The 16,824-nt window shown below is 44.9% G+C and overlaps 1 long non-coding RNA gene across 1 annotated transcript; it reads left to right on the top strand.

Annotated features, from left to right (window-relative positions):
- Positions 1 to 577: 577 nt before the first annotated feature.
- Positions 578 to 15,973, top strand: LOC119048147 (uncharacterized). The gene is made up of 3 exons (XR_005082273.2): positions 578 to 1,933; positions 11,969 to 12,066; positions 13,665 to 15,973. It is a non-coding gene; the product is annotated as an uncharacterized LOC119048147 (long non-coding RNA).
- The last annotated feature ends 851 nt before the right edge of the window (positions 15,974 to 16,824 follow it).

Genomic DNA, 16,824 nt, shown 5'->3' with positions numbered 1-16,824 from the left:
GGGGGCCGTGCAGAGGGTGGGAAGGCATCTGGATCCATCTCATTAGGGGTGAGGAATGACTCATGATTCACGAAAGGTCATTGCCTGCTGAGGTAGATAAATTACCTACAGGCCGTCGGCAGAGTTGGAGGACCTATTTGGTAGGAAAGTTTTCATTAAATCAAAGATTTTATGGCTTCTATTTTGTTGCATAAGAAAAGGGAAATAATTAGTAATTGACAAAATAAGTGCAGGGAATAAAAAGGTATAATGTTATTCTAATAGGCCTTGTCTTGGTCTTTAACTTCTCCCTTGCAAGCAGCATTATTTTTTAACTCAGATGTATAAAAATCATCCACACTGCAAAAGTGGAACCAATTGCAGTTAAACAATTGAGGGGAGCACTAACCAATAATAGGATGGGTTTTAAAATGCCATAAATATTGTTCCTTTTTATTGTGTTTGATTTTTGATGACCCCCCAGAACCCATTGGTTAAAATTAAATGGACATGTTCTTAGGTGTTACTCAAATACAGTTTAGTGCTAAACTATATAAACTGTATGTATACATATATATACTATGTGTGCAAATGTATTTATTTGCACATATATATTTGTATGTATATGCATATGTGTGTGTATACATATTTGCTCCCAAATTGCCAGTGAGATGAGTTTCTCAGATGGGCCCCTATTTTTCTACTGACATTTCCATATTAAAAGAGCCCTCGGATTGTAACATTAATAACACAACTTAAAATTTCTGAGGGTGCATTTAACCCACCTATCAGGGTATTGCTAGAGCATATAAAGTAGGCAGGTTTTCGTGGAATAACAAACATTGGAGCCTTTCTGTCAGTGAACTGTTTACCTCACTTTTACACACCCACAGCAATTACTTTTTCTTAGGATTCCTGCCTCTTTACCACCCCAATTAAATCTGCTAGAAAGGGTGTATGCTCCTGCGAGATTCACAGCCCATCAAGAGTAAATAATAAAGATATGTGGAAAATAGCTAAGTGGAAAGAAACACTTATTATCTCTATTTTTTTTAATTGTCTCTGCAGATGGAGAACATCCTTGGTCTTAGGCTAATCATTCTCTAACCTGTTTTCTCCTTGTATCTTCACAGTAGTTGGGTATGCGAAGGGCTGCTTCCATCCAAATTTCACACATGAGCATACCTGGGACTCGGAGCAGTGAGCCCCTGGCTCAGTCCCCAGCCGAGAGGAGCCAGGCTGGGCTGGTTCTGCGTGGACTCCAGGCGCGTGTGAGAAAATCCTCTGCTGAAAGAAAGGATCGGGGTGAAAGGGGAACCTAAAAGTCACTGAAATAAAGTGTCCAGCATGGGGCCCGGAGCTTATCAGTCTTTAAATCATTGACATTTTTATTATTACATAAAAATACCCAAGTCATGGGTATTCACCATTATGGATTAGAGAAGGAACATGGTTATTAAGTGCCTAAGAAAAATGCAAACATTTTCATAAGAAGTGCATGACGGACAGCACGTGCAATGATCTCTTAGTGACTGTCCCACTCACAGATCTCACTGTCAGAGAATTTTTATGGGTAACGTTTAGCAACTTGTTCCCCAGACTTCTTCCCCCTGGAATTCTATGAATCTTGAAAATGAACACATGGGGAAGTTCTGCGTTTGCTTTTGACCCTCCTGACATCGGTTGGGTTCCAGTGACATCAGTGGAAGGTGTGTCACTTGCTTTACCACCAGTGAGGGACATCTGTCAAGCCTCCAACTGCCAGGGCTTCAGTTTCTTCATGTGGGAAGGTGGGGGAGCACAGAGAGACGTTGTGGGGAAACCAGGGAAGTGAGTGTTCCCTTTGCAGCTCCCTCGCTCTGCCTGGACTCAGCATCGTGGAGCAGGGCGCAGCATCGCATCAGGGCGCTTCGCCAGCCTCCAGACCTCAGCCTCCCCAGTGGCACTGCCCGTGGTAAGTTCTTCCTCTTCCTATCAGATGTCATCCTTGGACAATACTTGAGATTTCTCTGGTCACTTACAGAAATGACCACATTTCCCTTTGGCCTCAAGTGTTTTTGCCTAGGGTATCCCAGGGACCTCCACCACCCCAAACAGCAAAGAAGAGAGGAGTTTCCTAGCACTGAAAAAACTGGAACCCTTAAAAGGCCTTCTAGAGAAACTGAATGACTCAGGAAATCTCCTAGTTTAACTATTTTGCTCCAGGAAAATTAACATTGCATTAACCTATCTATTCTCTTATGTACCCTGTTTTGAAAAGATAGTGGAGAGTTCACTTTAAAATGTAACAAATATCTTATTCCTATTTACTTTTTTATGCCACAAACAATGCACTTGGTATTGAGTTGAGAAAATGCAATTAATAAATAGTCACAAGGTTGCTAATCTGATCAATGCTGGGTGATAGGACATTTAATCTGACTGTCTGTGACCACAATTGCACAGATAAAGAGGAGCACATTGTAGACTGTTAATTACTTGGGGTGGGGGTGGGCCTGTGATGTAAATGGGGGTGTCCAACGGAAGGAAAGGAGCCACCTACAGGGCTCTAACTCAGGACAGTTGTCCCACAGAAAGTGTGGCACCTTTTATGCCAGTAACCCTGAGTATTCAAAAAGCACCATATTCAAGAAGAAAAGGAAAACCAAAAACAATCTTCATAAAGCCCACACCACATCCAGGTAGGTGTGGGTCACAGCCAAGGAAGCATAGATGGCAGCAGGGCCCCACCATTAGCGGGACCCCACCGTTAGTTACGGAAGGCCAGGCATGTGGCAGTGGAGAGAGGGCTCCTCCACCCTGGCTGAGAGGTGGTCTGCTGTACGGACAATCTGTGGTGGTCATCAGTGCTCATTTCCACCTAAAAACATAAAGACCCTTCTGCCTTACCACAGCACAGACCAGCTTTGCAATGCGGGTGGGGGCAGGGCACAGAGAGAGATGGACCACAGCAGAGAAGGCCAAGAGCCATCCGAGAGCTTCCCACCACGTCTCCGGGGGGCTGGGAGCAAAGTCGAAGGCAAGCTAGCTGGGCTGGGGCTAACTCGCACACTCCTGACCCACCCTTCACCCTCTCGGACCTGGAGGATCCTCTCCCGTCCTCTGTAGACCTAGGCATGCAGCTCGGTATTCTCTCCTCAAAACTCGACTTGCAGCTGGTCAGGAGCAGACAGGATTCCCAGAGCCCCCTCCTGCTCTCCCATCGCCACTTCTCCCTTCCTTGCAGCATGCAGCAAAGACCTTCTCAAGACAGGAGTGTTCTAGCCCAGATGGACAGCAACGAGGGCCACAAAGTCACCGACATGTCTGCAAGGTCACATCTCAGTGGGGGAGTGAGACACAAAAACAGTGACTTGTCTGGGAACATCCCTTAGATGCTTGGCCGTGTGTGTTGAGTTTTTGAAGTCGGCAGCACCAAGGTCCTCTGCACTTCGCCCCATGTGGCATTTCCCAGGGCTTCCTTGGTGTCCACATGGGTGGCTCTCTGCCCCTGTACCTCGGCGCCCCTCTACTTCAACCCTTCATGACACCTCATCCCCATAGTGACCAGTGTTGAGCTGAGCGTGCAAACCGTCATGCCAGTGTCTGTCAGATCCCAAAAAGAAGTCCCCAGATCTCAGGCTGGCTGTGAGGTCAGTGGGAAGCCCCCACGCAAGGTGCTTGCGCAGTGCTGAGTCTGGGGGTCCGATCTTCTCTCTCCTCTACCCCCAGACGCTCGTCTAAACTGGTGCCACAGGCAGGGAGCCTGAGAGGGCTGCCGGGAAGGCCCAGGACAATGACTGTGAGGCAGGTAGAGCTGTTCCCTCAGCAGCCAGTGGCTGCTTTGTTGGTTTCTTGATCTGCCAGGATGTCCCGTTATCAGCTAATGAACAGAGTAAGTGCGCAGATGAGCAGGAAAGCAGGGAATGTGAGCCCTGGTGCAGAGACAACGTCAGCGATGCAGGAGGCTGCCCTGCCCACGTGGGGAGACCGCTCAACCTGAAGAGCCCTTTCAAATGCCTAGTTTTGTTCTGAGTTGACTCTGCATGTCTTCTCTTCTTTATTTTTCCTTTTAAAACCATTACAGTCAAGCATTTATTAAAATATCGAGGCCAGGGGAAGTACTTCTCTGAGCTATTCAAGCCCAAAAGCCTCAAAGAAGGAAGATGGGACTCTGATGGTCTAATTGATTTTCTTCTAGAGTAAAATTAAAAGCAAGCAAAAGCTTGAGCAGCAAAAGCACTCACCTTTATTGCCCGCCTTGGAGCTTGGTAAATAGAGGGCAAAATTTCAGTGTTTGGTGTAGGCTGAGGGAGGAGGGTCATTATGAGAAAATGAAAAACAATTTGAGAAACGAGCGGTGACTGGCGGCTGCGGCTGGGCAGGCCCCCGGTGCCAGGTTGCTCTGAGGAGGCCCTGCGTTTCATGTCTGGCCCGATGGCTTGGGCACAGCCTGCTTTTGCTCTGAAAAGCCTGTTCCCTCTTCGACTCCCCGCCTCCGCCACCGGCCTGTGGAGCCCAGGCACTTCCCCTTTGTAGAATGTAAACAAACCGGTGTCCTCTCCCTGCAGTAACTGTGAAATGAGAAGCCATTTCTCCCTTGTTAACTAGAAAAAGCCCACCCCTATGAACCCCTGTTCCCAGTGCCTGAGCACCACTAATGGAATTTTTAACTCGACCTAACAGTACCTGAAGGTAATCAGCTCTGGGCCAGTTGTGCATTCCAAGTCCCTGTCAGGCTGGCGGGAGGGCAGAATTAGATGGTTTGATATCTTTCCTCTTGGGGCACCTTTTCAGCAAGGGCCTGAGGGCAGGCCTTGGTCCTGCTCTCCCCACCCCCACCCAGACGAGCCCACTGCCATTCTGATCTGGGTGCCCTGACCTCGGGGATTTGGGTTCTGGTTTTCAGAACATTACTTACACATTTCTCCCTTGGGGGCCAGAGGGTGTTGAGGTTCAGGGTGTTAAAATAAGGCTGTGCCCTGTAACACCTTCTTCAAACAAGGGTGTGTTTCCAGCAGGAAGCAATTTGTACCTTCCAATTTTCAGTATTCACCCCAAATCTCAAGTCACAGAATGTTTTTAAAACAGTGCCCAGTCATTGAAAATGCCAGCCAGGTATTCTGAAGTTGCTCTCTGCTCTTAGAGTGAGATAGAATCTTCAGCCAGGGAACTCTCAAGAAGCAGGAATTTCAGGTAGAAAGCCGAGGCAATTGCAGGAGGGACACGCTCTAGTCATTTGGGTAACTCTCGTCTCCCCACCCCCCCCCATTTCTAATTCCATTCTAGAAGCTTGAAAATACTATTTTTTTCCCTTTACCAATTTTGTGTTTTTCTATTTGGCAAACATCGATTCTTTTCTGTGCCCCAAATGGAGGTGAAATTAACTTGTCTGTCTGTTTCTTAAACAAAAATAAATAAACAGCTTCAATATGTATAGCCTCAGACCCTGCCAATGTCACTGACGCAGCTCTGCACCGCCATTAGCATTTCACAGTTGCCGCCCAGCCAAGTGTTGAGAGCATAGCAAATGCTGTTTTGTGTCTCTTGAAAATCACAGCTGAAGAAATGGCATTTTCGGTCATAGAGCAGGAAATTGAAGACAGTAGTCCAGGGGTCTGGGATCCAGGTGACGTTTTTTCTCAAGTAACTGATTCAAAGATCAAAGCTGAGTTCTAAGAATGTATGCATGTTAATTTAGTTTTACTTTTTAAAAGCTCTCTCTTATCCAAAGTTTTGTATTACCCACTTTGGATGTGTTTTTTCACCCCAATCTTCAACTTAAAACATAATTGATGATAATAATAAGTGAACAGATAAGCCACAGATGAAGAGCAGTATTCGCCCTGCAATATTTGTATATAGACTATATTAAAACTTTGATGATTCAATAATAAGATCAATAAACCAATTAAAAATGGGCAAAAGAAGCTTAAAAGACACGGCACCCCAGAAGATCACCAAATAGCTAATCAGTGCATAAAAATACGTTCAACGCCATTGAGTATCAGGGAAATGCAAATTAAAACAAAAAATCTTACCACATGCCCACTGAGATTGCTGACAGTAAAAGGAAAGACCACACTGAGTGCTGGTGAGGATAGAGAGGAACCAGAACTTTCTCATATCATGCTAGGAAGAATTCAAAATCATACATGCAGCTACTTTCTTTAAATGCTAAAACATACTTTCTTTAAATGCTAAAAACGTGGTTATTACACAATCCATCAATTCTACTCCTAGGGATTCACTCAGAAGAAATGAAAACAGGCCCACACAAAAACGTACAAGCAAATATTTGAAACACCTTTATTCATAATTTCCCCAAAGAGAAAATAACTGGAATCTTATTAACTGGTTAACGGATACAGAAATGGAGGCATATTCAGCAATAGAAAGAAACGCATTAATGACATGGGCTAATGTCCAAAACATCATGCTAAGTGAAAGAAACCAGACACAGAAACTACATACTGTATGATTCCATTTATATGACATTCTAAAAAAGACAAAATTGTAGGCGCAGGAATAGATCCCTACAAAGAGGCACATGAACATAGACATAGAATGTTCTGTGTCTTGATTGTGGTGGTAGTTACTCAACAGTGTGCTCCCATCAAAACTCATCATTGTACACTTTTTTTTTATAGAGAGAGAGGGGAAGGGAGGGAGGGAGAAAGGAAGAGAAACATCAATGTATGGTTGCTTCACAAGCGCCCCATACTGGGAACCTGGCCCACAACCCAGGCACGTGCCCTGATTGGGAATCAAACCAGCGACCCTTTGGATTGCAGGCTGGCACTCAATCCACTGAGCCACACCAGCCAAGGCCACTGTGCACTTTTATAAATGGGTGAAATTTACTCTGTGTAAATTATACCTCAATAAGCATGACTTTAAAAAAGAAAAGAAATTGATTGACAAGACGAGGTAGGTATAGTAGGCTGGATAATGACCCCCAAAGATATCCCTGTTCTAATCCTTGGAACCTGTGGATGCTGCCTTATATGCTAGAAGAGACTTTGACTGGTCGGGGACCTCGAGGTGCGGAGGTTATCCCTGGGTTACCCTGGCAACCACAGGAGTCCTGTGAGAGGGAAGCAGAGGGCGAGCTGACACAGGAGAAGAAGCAGGGGCCGGGGAGGCAGAGGAAGGTGTGAGGATGGTTGAAGGGCCATGAGCCCGGGGAAGAGGAGGAAGGCAGCTTACAGCTGGAAATGGCAAGGAACAACTTTTCCCCTAGAGTCTGACCCTGCTAACACCTCAGTTTTAGCCCACTGAAGTGGACTTTGGACTTCTGACCTCCAGAACTGTAAGAGAATAAATTTGTCTTGTTTTAAGCCACTCAATATGTGCTAATTTGTTACAACAGCCATAGGAAATGTATAATATAGGGAACAAATAAAAACTAGAACAGAGTGCAAGTCTTGCTGTCACTGAACAGGAAGGTTGGTGGCTTAGATCAGCATCCCCATCCTTTGGTGTGGGCGAGAATCGTTTGAGATGCTGTTTTAAAATGGGGTGATTCCCGACTTCCGCCAAGATGGAGGCGTAGGTGGAAGCACTGGACCTTCTTGCACAACCAAGTTTAAAAACAATAAAGTTTTAGTAACAAAAATGCAGCCAAACCACAGAAAATTGAACTACACGGAAGTCTGACAACAACGAACCCTTCAGCCAAACTGGTAAGAGGGGCAGAGCCAGCAGCAGAGCGGGGTCCGTCAGGAAAGATCCACCGGACCAACTGGGGCGCACAAACCAGGTGCGCCAGCAGCTGTGGGTGGATCCCAGGTGTAGAGAAGCGGGCGGACCCACTGAGGGCGCAAAACAGTGGACCCACTGGGGGCTGATTGAGATCACACATTCGCCTGCAGATAAACTGGTGAAGGAGCGAGCATTGGGACCGCACAGGCCCCAGCAGCAGGAAGTGGCAGAGGGGACCACTATTGTCCCTCTCTGACCACACCCCCACACACAGCATCACAAACCAGTGACCTGGGTGGCCCCGCCCTGGTGAACACCTAGGGCTCCACTCCTCATATGTAACAGGCACGAACAGATCAAAACATGGCTCAAGAAGAACTCAGAGCGCCAGAGCCAATAAATCTAAGTGAAGAAGAAATAGCCAAACTTTCAGATGCTCAGTTCACAACACTGGTCATCAGGATGCTCACAGAACTGGTTGATTTTAGTCACAAATTAGAGGAACATACGAAGGCTAAACTAATTGAAGTGAATGGAAATATACAGGAAACCAATAGTAATGGAAAGGAAACTGGGACTCAAATCAAAGGAGTGGACCAGAAGGAGGAAAAAAATGACCAAACAGAAAAGGATAAAGAAACAAGAATTCAAAAAAATGAGGAGAAGCTTAGGAACCTCCAGGACATCTTTAAAAACTCCAACATCTGAATTATAGGGGTACCATAATAAAGGAGAACTTCCCCAATCTGGCAAAGGAAATAGACTTCCAGGAAATCCAGGAAGCTCAGAGAGTCCCAAAGAAGATGGACCCAAGAAGGAACACACCAAGGCACATCATCATTATATTAGCCAAGATTAAAATGAAGGAGAGAATCCTAGAAGCAGCAAGAGCTAAGGGGACAGTCACCTACAAAGGACTTCCCATCAGACTGTCAGCTGATTTCTCAAAAGACACCTTACAGGCAAGAAGGGGCTGGAAAGAAGTATTCCAAGTCATGAAATCCAAAGACCTACATCCAAGATTACTCTATCCAGCAAAGCTTTCATTTAGAATGGAAGGGCAAATAAAGTGCTTCTCAGATAAGACCAAATTCAAGGAGTTCATCATCACCAAGCCCTTATTCTATGAAATGTTAAAGGGACTTACCTAAGAAAAAGAAGATAAAAAAGATGAACAGTGAAAGGACAGCAAACTCACAGTTATTAACAACCACACCTAAAACAAAAGCAAACTAAAAGGACAGCTAGATCAGGAGCAGAAACATAGAAATGAAGATCACATGGAGGGTTAGCAACAGGGGAGTGGGAGAAGGAGAAGGGGGGAGAAGGTACAGAAAATAAGTAGCATAGATGGTAGGTAGAAAATAGATAGGGGGAGGGCAAGAATAGTATGAGAAATATAAAATCTAAAGAACCTGAGACACATGGTCATAAACTAAAGGGGGAAATGGTAGGGGAGGGGTGTGCAGGGTGGAGGGGAATGAGGGGGGGAAATAGAACAACTGTAATGGCATAATCAATAAAATATATTTAAAAATAAAATAAAATGGGGTGATTCCCAACCCCCATTCCACCTCACCCTTATGTCCCCCCCACACCCCACCAACCAGGTTCAGTCAGGTGGTGTGGGGGATTCTGGGCAACTGCATCTGGGTCTAATGCTGATGTCCTGGGTTCCCCAAACAGAGCATTTTCTCTTTCTATAATTACAATTTTGTGTAATTACTACTTCTTTTTCTTAGATAGGTCAACTTGCATCTAGCAGGTACCCAGCAAGTGAATTTATTTATCTATTTGACAATGCCATAAACTCAAACCTCTCCAATGTTTGTTCTATGGCCTCTGTTTGCTGAGTGGATTCTACATTCTGTGATCCTTGTCCTAATCCTACCCTGAATCTAATTTAACTAAAAGCTGTTGGTGTGGGAGCCTATCTTGGCCAAGCATGTCGGTCATTTTACTTTATAAATCCCATAGCTTCATTTACTGTTTTTGAATTTTAGAAACACCAATAGCAGATGGGCTTTCTGAATACTAAAGGAGAAGCCAGGCAAAACAGCAGTCAAAATGTTCACACACACGTGCACACACGCACGCAGACAGGGTACTGCTTGGTGTTCCTCTCTATATTCTGTCCGTGCAGCCCAGAGCTCCTCTAGATGAAATGTTGGCATTCGGCAACCCCCGTGGACAGCCATGCGCCTCCCTCTTTGGCATCCCTCTGTCCATCAAATGCCACTTCTCTCTGCGTGAAAGAAACTCCACATCGGTAAGGGGACAGGGATCTCCCAGAACAATGTGCCAGAGCCTGTTGCCCACTGGGGGCACGGCAGGGTCAGCTTTCACTGCAGACAATGAGTTGAGAGCAACCTGAGGAGCTGCCCATTGTGGTGATGAGTTTAGCACACTTGCTTTACAGACTGATGTAAGGAGTGTCAGCGATGGTAGATCAAGTAGCTCTTGAGACCCTTTCTGGTTGCTTCCTTGGGATGATAGCTAAGAGAAGCCTGCAAATGTCTAGGCACCAGAGCAGGATTCATTTAACTTGGTTAATGAAGCTAATAGTTGGCATAGTTTGAAACTCCTCCAGTGAAGACCCAAGTCCTATCAGGTAACAACTGAAAAGAAAAAAGTGAGAGTAGAGATAGACGTAATTTTAAGGCTAGAACAACCAAACAGTTCCATTTGTATGCAGGCTAGTTTATGCTTCCATGAGAATCCGAGAGGCCACTGTAGCAGTTTCAGCAATGTATTGCACTGCCCACGTTTATCAAATATTTAAACATCCCATTTTTATTGATCCCTGCCTTTTGAATATATAAGTGAAGGAAGAAGGATAACTTTTATTTTTCATAGCAAGCATACAATGGCAACTCTTTGCTCATCATCTGTTCCCATCAGCACAATAAAATCACATTTTATTCTCATATTTGCTAGAAAAATAAATAAATCATTCTCTGTCTTCCATAAGTACATATTATCTAAGTCCAGATCAATTTATCCATCACAACATTAATTGATCAACATAGCGTCTGTCTGTCCATTCATTCACCCAAGAGAGAAGCAGATGACATATAATTATTTCTGTAATGGAACAACACTTTTCCTCCAATAGTGAAGCTGTGAGTGTGATAGGAAGGTTCTATTCCTTGAAGGCAAGTAAATACTTATTATTTTTTGTGCCAGTTTAGGGACCAAACATCTCCTGTCTAAAATGAGAATCACTGGTCAGAAATATCTGTTTCAAATGTAGCACCTCCAATAGAGTCCGTAAAGCTCCGTGCAAAAGGCCGCGCAGCTCCAGGAAACTAAAGCGATGCCCAAACCGCCTCACTCATTATGATGGACAGTAATCAGCGAACTAATAAAACGATTGGAGCTGAAATCATATTTGCATTCACAGCAGCCATGGAATAACGAATAAGCCAAAGACATGAAATACATATTCATTTTCCCTCCCCACGACACACACAAGCCTCACTTCCTCCCGCCTTGCTGTGTGAGGGTCAGCACAATGTTCTGTGCATTGAAAGACGGTGGCAAATCACGTTTGATGAGGTAGATGTTTGCTCTTAGTGCTTTCCACTCACTGGGGACAAGCAGCTGTTTGTGAGGGTCTTTCTCTAAGGCGACAGAATCATACCTCCAAGTCCAGAGGTCAGGAATTTATTCTCAAAGTAGCCAAAGCATGTTTTAAAGATGCAATGTGTCTTCTCGTATCTCCTAGCTGACTGGGTAGGTGTGCTGCATGCTACAGAGGTAACTGGGGTTTTATGACACAGAGGTTGGGTCAAGAATGAAAAGTTTGGAAGATTTACATTTTTCTCCGGCATTGACCTTTTGGCTTTATTCCTTAATTAAGCAAAGACGTGGCAGCAGAAGGGAGTATTATGGGCCTGCTGTCTCCCCAGGGTGTTATGAGATACCAGGTACAGTTAAGCTATCTCAAGACAACCATGTTCTCTGGAGTTACTTTATTGCTATTATAAAAAATCTTTATTATGGGAAAAAATATGTATTTTTATGCCAGAAGAAGATGAGGATGACAGGCTGTTGAATGGTAGTTTCAGCCGAGCTTCGTGCCCACTGAGATTGTAAAACACCCAAGACTAGGGGAGGCCTCCTGATGGAATCTTAAGAAACCTAAAGGGGTATATTAATCTTTGTGAAATTCATAGTTGGAACAGGTTACCATTAACTGGCACTTTCCAGTTATCAAGATATTTTATGAAACTGAAAAAAAGTCTTATTACACTTGCTAACAGGGCCAACTTTGGGGGTGTGGCTAATGATAATCTCTTTCCAGATCGTCTGCTGTCAGAAGCTTGAGATCCTGAGTCCACAAAGATGCCTGCAGCTTCTGGCCTGTGCTGCTTAGCATGACACTTCCGCAGAAGCTCCCATGTGAGTTTGCTCTCCTTTACTAAGGAAAAGGAAACCATGAACTGAAGGGCTGCTCTTTGCTTCCTATTGAAAACCTGGCATACCTTGCCAGGTAGCTCAGCTGGTCAGAGAAACATCCAGATTCAGCAAGGTCGTGGGTTCGATCCCCAGTCAGGGCACATACATGAATCAATCAGTGAATGCATAATTAAGTAGAGCAACAAATTGATGTTTCTCTCTCGCACCAAAAAGTCAATAAGTAAAAAATTAAAAAAAGAAAATCCGGCACTTTTCAACCTGATTGTTATTGTTTTTAGTGCAAATCAGCTGCCCTCTGCTTTCTGAAAAAAGTCACCATCACTTAAACTACTCACACCTACTTCCATTACTGCTCACCAAAGTAAGATTCCTTCCTTCAGCTTTTCATCATGGGGTATCTTTGGTAACAGGAAAGGTTTATATACTTGTGTACATTATTTTTATTCTTTTTTATTTTATTTTATTTATCTTTAGAAGGGAAGGGAAGGGAAGGGAAGGAGCGAAGGAGAGAAATATCAATGTATGGTTGCTTCTGGTGCATCCCCTGCTGGGGACTGGCCCCTGCTGGGAACTGGCCTGCAACCCAGGCGTGTGCCCTGATGGGGAATCGAATTGCGATGTTTTGGCAGTGCTCAATCCACTGAGCTACACCAGCCAGGGCTATTTTTATTCTTTATTTATATTTCATTCCCACTGAATTCCATGGTAATGTAAGGTGGCCCTTGCATTTTTTTCTCCTGGCTTTTCCTGGTGGATTCTCTAAGAGCTGACCTCCTGAAGTTTACCTGTTTCTTATGTATCCGTGGTCCAGGAACATAACATAGAATGATTTTCCCTCTACACATGGGAGGGAGAGATGATTTTCCCTCTCCCACACTTTCCATTCCGGAGAAAGGTATGGCTGCTATAAAACCAGCCAGCAGAAGCAGGGCCTCATTAGCATTTTTTGGCTGGCAAGAGAGTTTTGGTCTCACCTGGTGTGTTACAGGTCAGAGGAAGCCAAGGCCCTATGTTCAAAAGAAGAGGTTCACAGAACAGGTTCTCTAGAAAATAGGGCCACTGGTTGTTCCTTCATTTGTCAAACACCAGCTGTAGACCCAGCCCCACAATTGATGAGTTATGGAGCCGCGGCCATCAGCTATCCGGGCTAACCGTTATGCCTCCTTCATGAGAAATAAATTCCATCGAGAAGCAGGAACTGGAATGACAACAATAAAAAAAAACCCCACAAAAAATGGTGTTTCTATGGGGAAAAAGACCAAGGCTAGTATGTATTTTTTTTAATCCTCACCAGAGGATATGTTTACTGATTTTGGAGACAGAGGAAGGGAGAGGGAGAGAGAGAAACATCGATGTGAGAGAGAGAGACACATGGGTTGGTTGCTGCTCCTCAGCACCCCGATTAGGGATCAAACCCTTGATCCAGGTGTGTGCCCTGACTGGGAATGGAACCTGCAAACTTCTGGTGTAGGGACGACACTCCAAGTAACTGAGCCACCTGACCAGGGTTAGTTTTAGGGGTTTGGGTTGTTATTGTTTGTTTGCTTTTTTAATAGTTATTTTATCACATTGCTCAACAGATCTCACATGAGGAAGTCAGGGGCCCTGCCCTCACCACAGCTGGCCATCTAAGAATCGGGAACTCCAAGTGGCCTGCAATCCATCCTCCCTCCTGGCCGCCCGACAGGAGCTCTGCAGGTCAAATCCAGTGTGCACTGAAAGCTCTCAGGCCTGCTTCCTGGCTCACTTTCGAGTTGTTGTTCAGTACAACAGAACTGAATCCAGGGGTTTGCAATGGTGCCTTTGCTCACGATGGGATTTCACTAGTCAGTCCCACAAGTTATCTGTGTAAAACTATTTGTGTGTTGCTCAGTGACCGGGCAGTGGCAGAGCCCCCACAGAACAGAGTCCTTGCTTCTGTCAGGAAAGTCATGGTGTTGGGGAGAGGTGGTGTTGAGTCATGCTCCTCTATGACCGAACAAAGGGAACAGTTGAGGACATCATTTGGCATCATGTTTGGGAACTAGAAAGAGATGGAGCTAGAGGGGACTTGGGTGCAGAGGCAAGGAATAGACTCATAAATGAGGGAAACCCTTGTGGCTAATTTTATGCTCCACAGCCTTAGAATTTCGCATTCCTTATTGAAGAATACCTTCGTGGGGTTCTGCTTTCCTAGTGAGAATGTCACTTTCATTTTCGACTTCATTATATTCTTATTTTGGAAAGAGTCTGTTCCATGGTGCAGGTTTGCTGGCTCCGTCCTTAGGAAAGATGCTCAAATTATGTCTGTCACAGTCAGGCGGTTCAGTATGTAACACCGTGTTTCCTCCCAGACACCAAGTGGCATCCAGTTGGTCCTCTGAGCCTCTCCAAATGTGCAGGGCTCACCTTCTGTTGTGAAAGCAGAGTAATCTCAGGAGACTGACATCACTGGATGTCCCCAAAGCATAGCTGTCAAGTACGTAGATTCAAAGTTTCACCATTTCATTTTATCAATTTTCGGAGCTTATTGAGTTACTTGTGTGTTTCTTCTCTTCCATGATGCTGCGAGCTCTTCCCGCGGTGCTCTTTTATTTGGAAGACCCCACGGCAGGCCACCCAGGAGTCAGGCGGGAAAGCCTTCCTCTAACAAACCAGTGTGAGCAGTGTCAGAAAAATGTGACACGAAGGTGACAGGAAAGCAAGTTCTAGTTTTCCTGCTTCTCAAGGATTGTATCAAACAGAGTTAAAATAATGGAAAGTATCTGGTCTTTCCAGATGCTCTCTCTGTATGTGGTAGAGAGGTGACTGGCACCGTGAGACAATGGTACACGGGACTGGGTGTATTGTAAAACCCTAGAAGCGTTACATACATAGCGGCATTAGAGTACTATGACCTGCAGGAGCAAAATGGATCAAAGCAACTTATTGATTGGGATTGCGACTCAAAGTTTGAATGGAATAGCTAAGAAGCCACAAGGCCAATATATACTCCAATTATTCTTTCTTGTTACCATCAGCATTTCCTGATTTTTTAAAAATTTTAATGCTACTGAGAACATGTAGAAAGTAGAATCTGAGCATGGTAAGTAATGATTACTATCTGCAAGGGAGTCTTCTGAGTCATTGAAGAAATACCCAAAGACAGGATTGGATCATCATTAGAAAAACATACATGGTGGGCATCACACACGCAGATGCACACCATTAAATTTACTTCCCAATTTTTGGCTTGATTAATGGAAATTCCAAAGAGTTTTGTTTAAACGAGATTGGGCAGGCGCAGGGTGGTATGGCCTAGACTCAAAGAACTTGGTTTAGATCAAATTGTTGACTTGGGCTTCCCAGCTGAACCCCACTGTGGGTGATACTATGTCACTGCATTAATATGCCTGTGGTTCAGCAGCTTCAGCAGAAAAGGAATTCTAATTCCTTGCACTTGGAAAACTGTTTGTTACTGAAAGATTCTTCAGTCTCCCAAACCTATCTGTCCATGAGGAACTTTAGAAAAGAAGTCTTCTCCTCTCCACTAGCGATTGGTTCCTCTTGTAGTTCACAAGTGCCAAAAGTTTTTTGTGTGTTTTCTTTTTCTTAGAGGTTTTTGCCAGAGAGTTCAGAACTTATAACGTGCCCATTTTACATGAAAACTGTGTCTACATTACAGCACACCCAGGTGCCAGGATTCTGACCGATTTCTGACTGAGAACATTAGTTTGTCGACCACTATTTTTTCTTGTTTTTTAGTTTGTTACACACACACAAATGTAGGCATGTAGTGGAACTGCTAAAATTGACAAAGAATTGTGAGTAGAAAAGGTATATTTGTGTGTTTAACTCTTGAATCCAATATTTAAAATAAGAAGAGCAATAATCACTAAAAGCATCCATGTCCCTGATTTTGTTTTAGTGTCATTAAAATTCCAGGGCAAAGCTTACCATTCGTTCTCCCTTAAGAAACTGGGTTACTGCCTCTGTGTGAGACCCCCTGAGGGGTGGGGCAGGCGGGGGAAGTCAGAGAGCCAGTGTCTGAGGTAACCGTGGCAATGCATTTGAAGAAGAACCAGTTCCTGAGAAGTGTGTGTGTGTGTGGGGGGGGGGATATATCATTGGACTTTGCAGAGGCAAACATGACCCAGCAGGTTGGAGACTGTGAGGAGTGGGGTCCCGCTGGCCACTGAGGCCCCCTCCTGCCTGCCCCTCGTTCAGGCCTCCGCTGCTGCCGGAGTCCAGGCCCAGTCAGTGACAGGGGCTCCCGGGGGAGTCGGCCCTCCAGCTCCCTCCAGGATGGGACAGGATATGACAGCCTGGTCTGTGCACCAGCATCCTTAATATTTCCTTCCTTTCAGAAGCAAATAGAGCGTTCCCTTATCTGAATGCTAATTTCCTAGTTAAAAACCCTCCCTTGCTGACAAGGGACTGAAAGAGTTTTAAATCACAGATGTAGAGTATCAAATGCAATAATGCTCTTGCAATAGTGCATTGAAGCCTCAATTAATTAACCCTTGGGCTAAGTAGGCAGGTACATGGCGGTGGCCGCAGGCGGTGGATGGATGAGATTTAAATGTGCATCTCATTTCCCCAGCACGGAGCATGCCGTTTGGTTCAGAAAGGAGTCATTTTGCACACTCGCCTCATTTACTCGCCGCTTTAATCCTCCTAATTCCACCTGAGATCGGGGGAGAATTGAAAAGGAAGGCGAGGAGCAGGGGCTGCGGGCTGGGCTTTTGTGTTCTCGGTCCCCCGGGGCCGCGCGTCTCAGGG

The sequence above is a fragment of the Artibeus jamaicensis genome, unplaced genomic scaffold (genome assembly GCF_021234435.1).
Source record: "Artibeus jamaicensis isolate MK-2021 breed Jamaican fruit bat unplaced genomic scaffold, CSHL_Jam_final contig_373, whole genome shotgun sequence".
Classification (NCBI taxonomy): Eukaryota; Metazoa; Chordata; class Mammalia; order Chiroptera; family Phyllostomidae; genus Artibeus; species Artibeus jamaicensis.
This window is presented reverse-complemented; position numbering and strand designations above follow the sequence as displayed.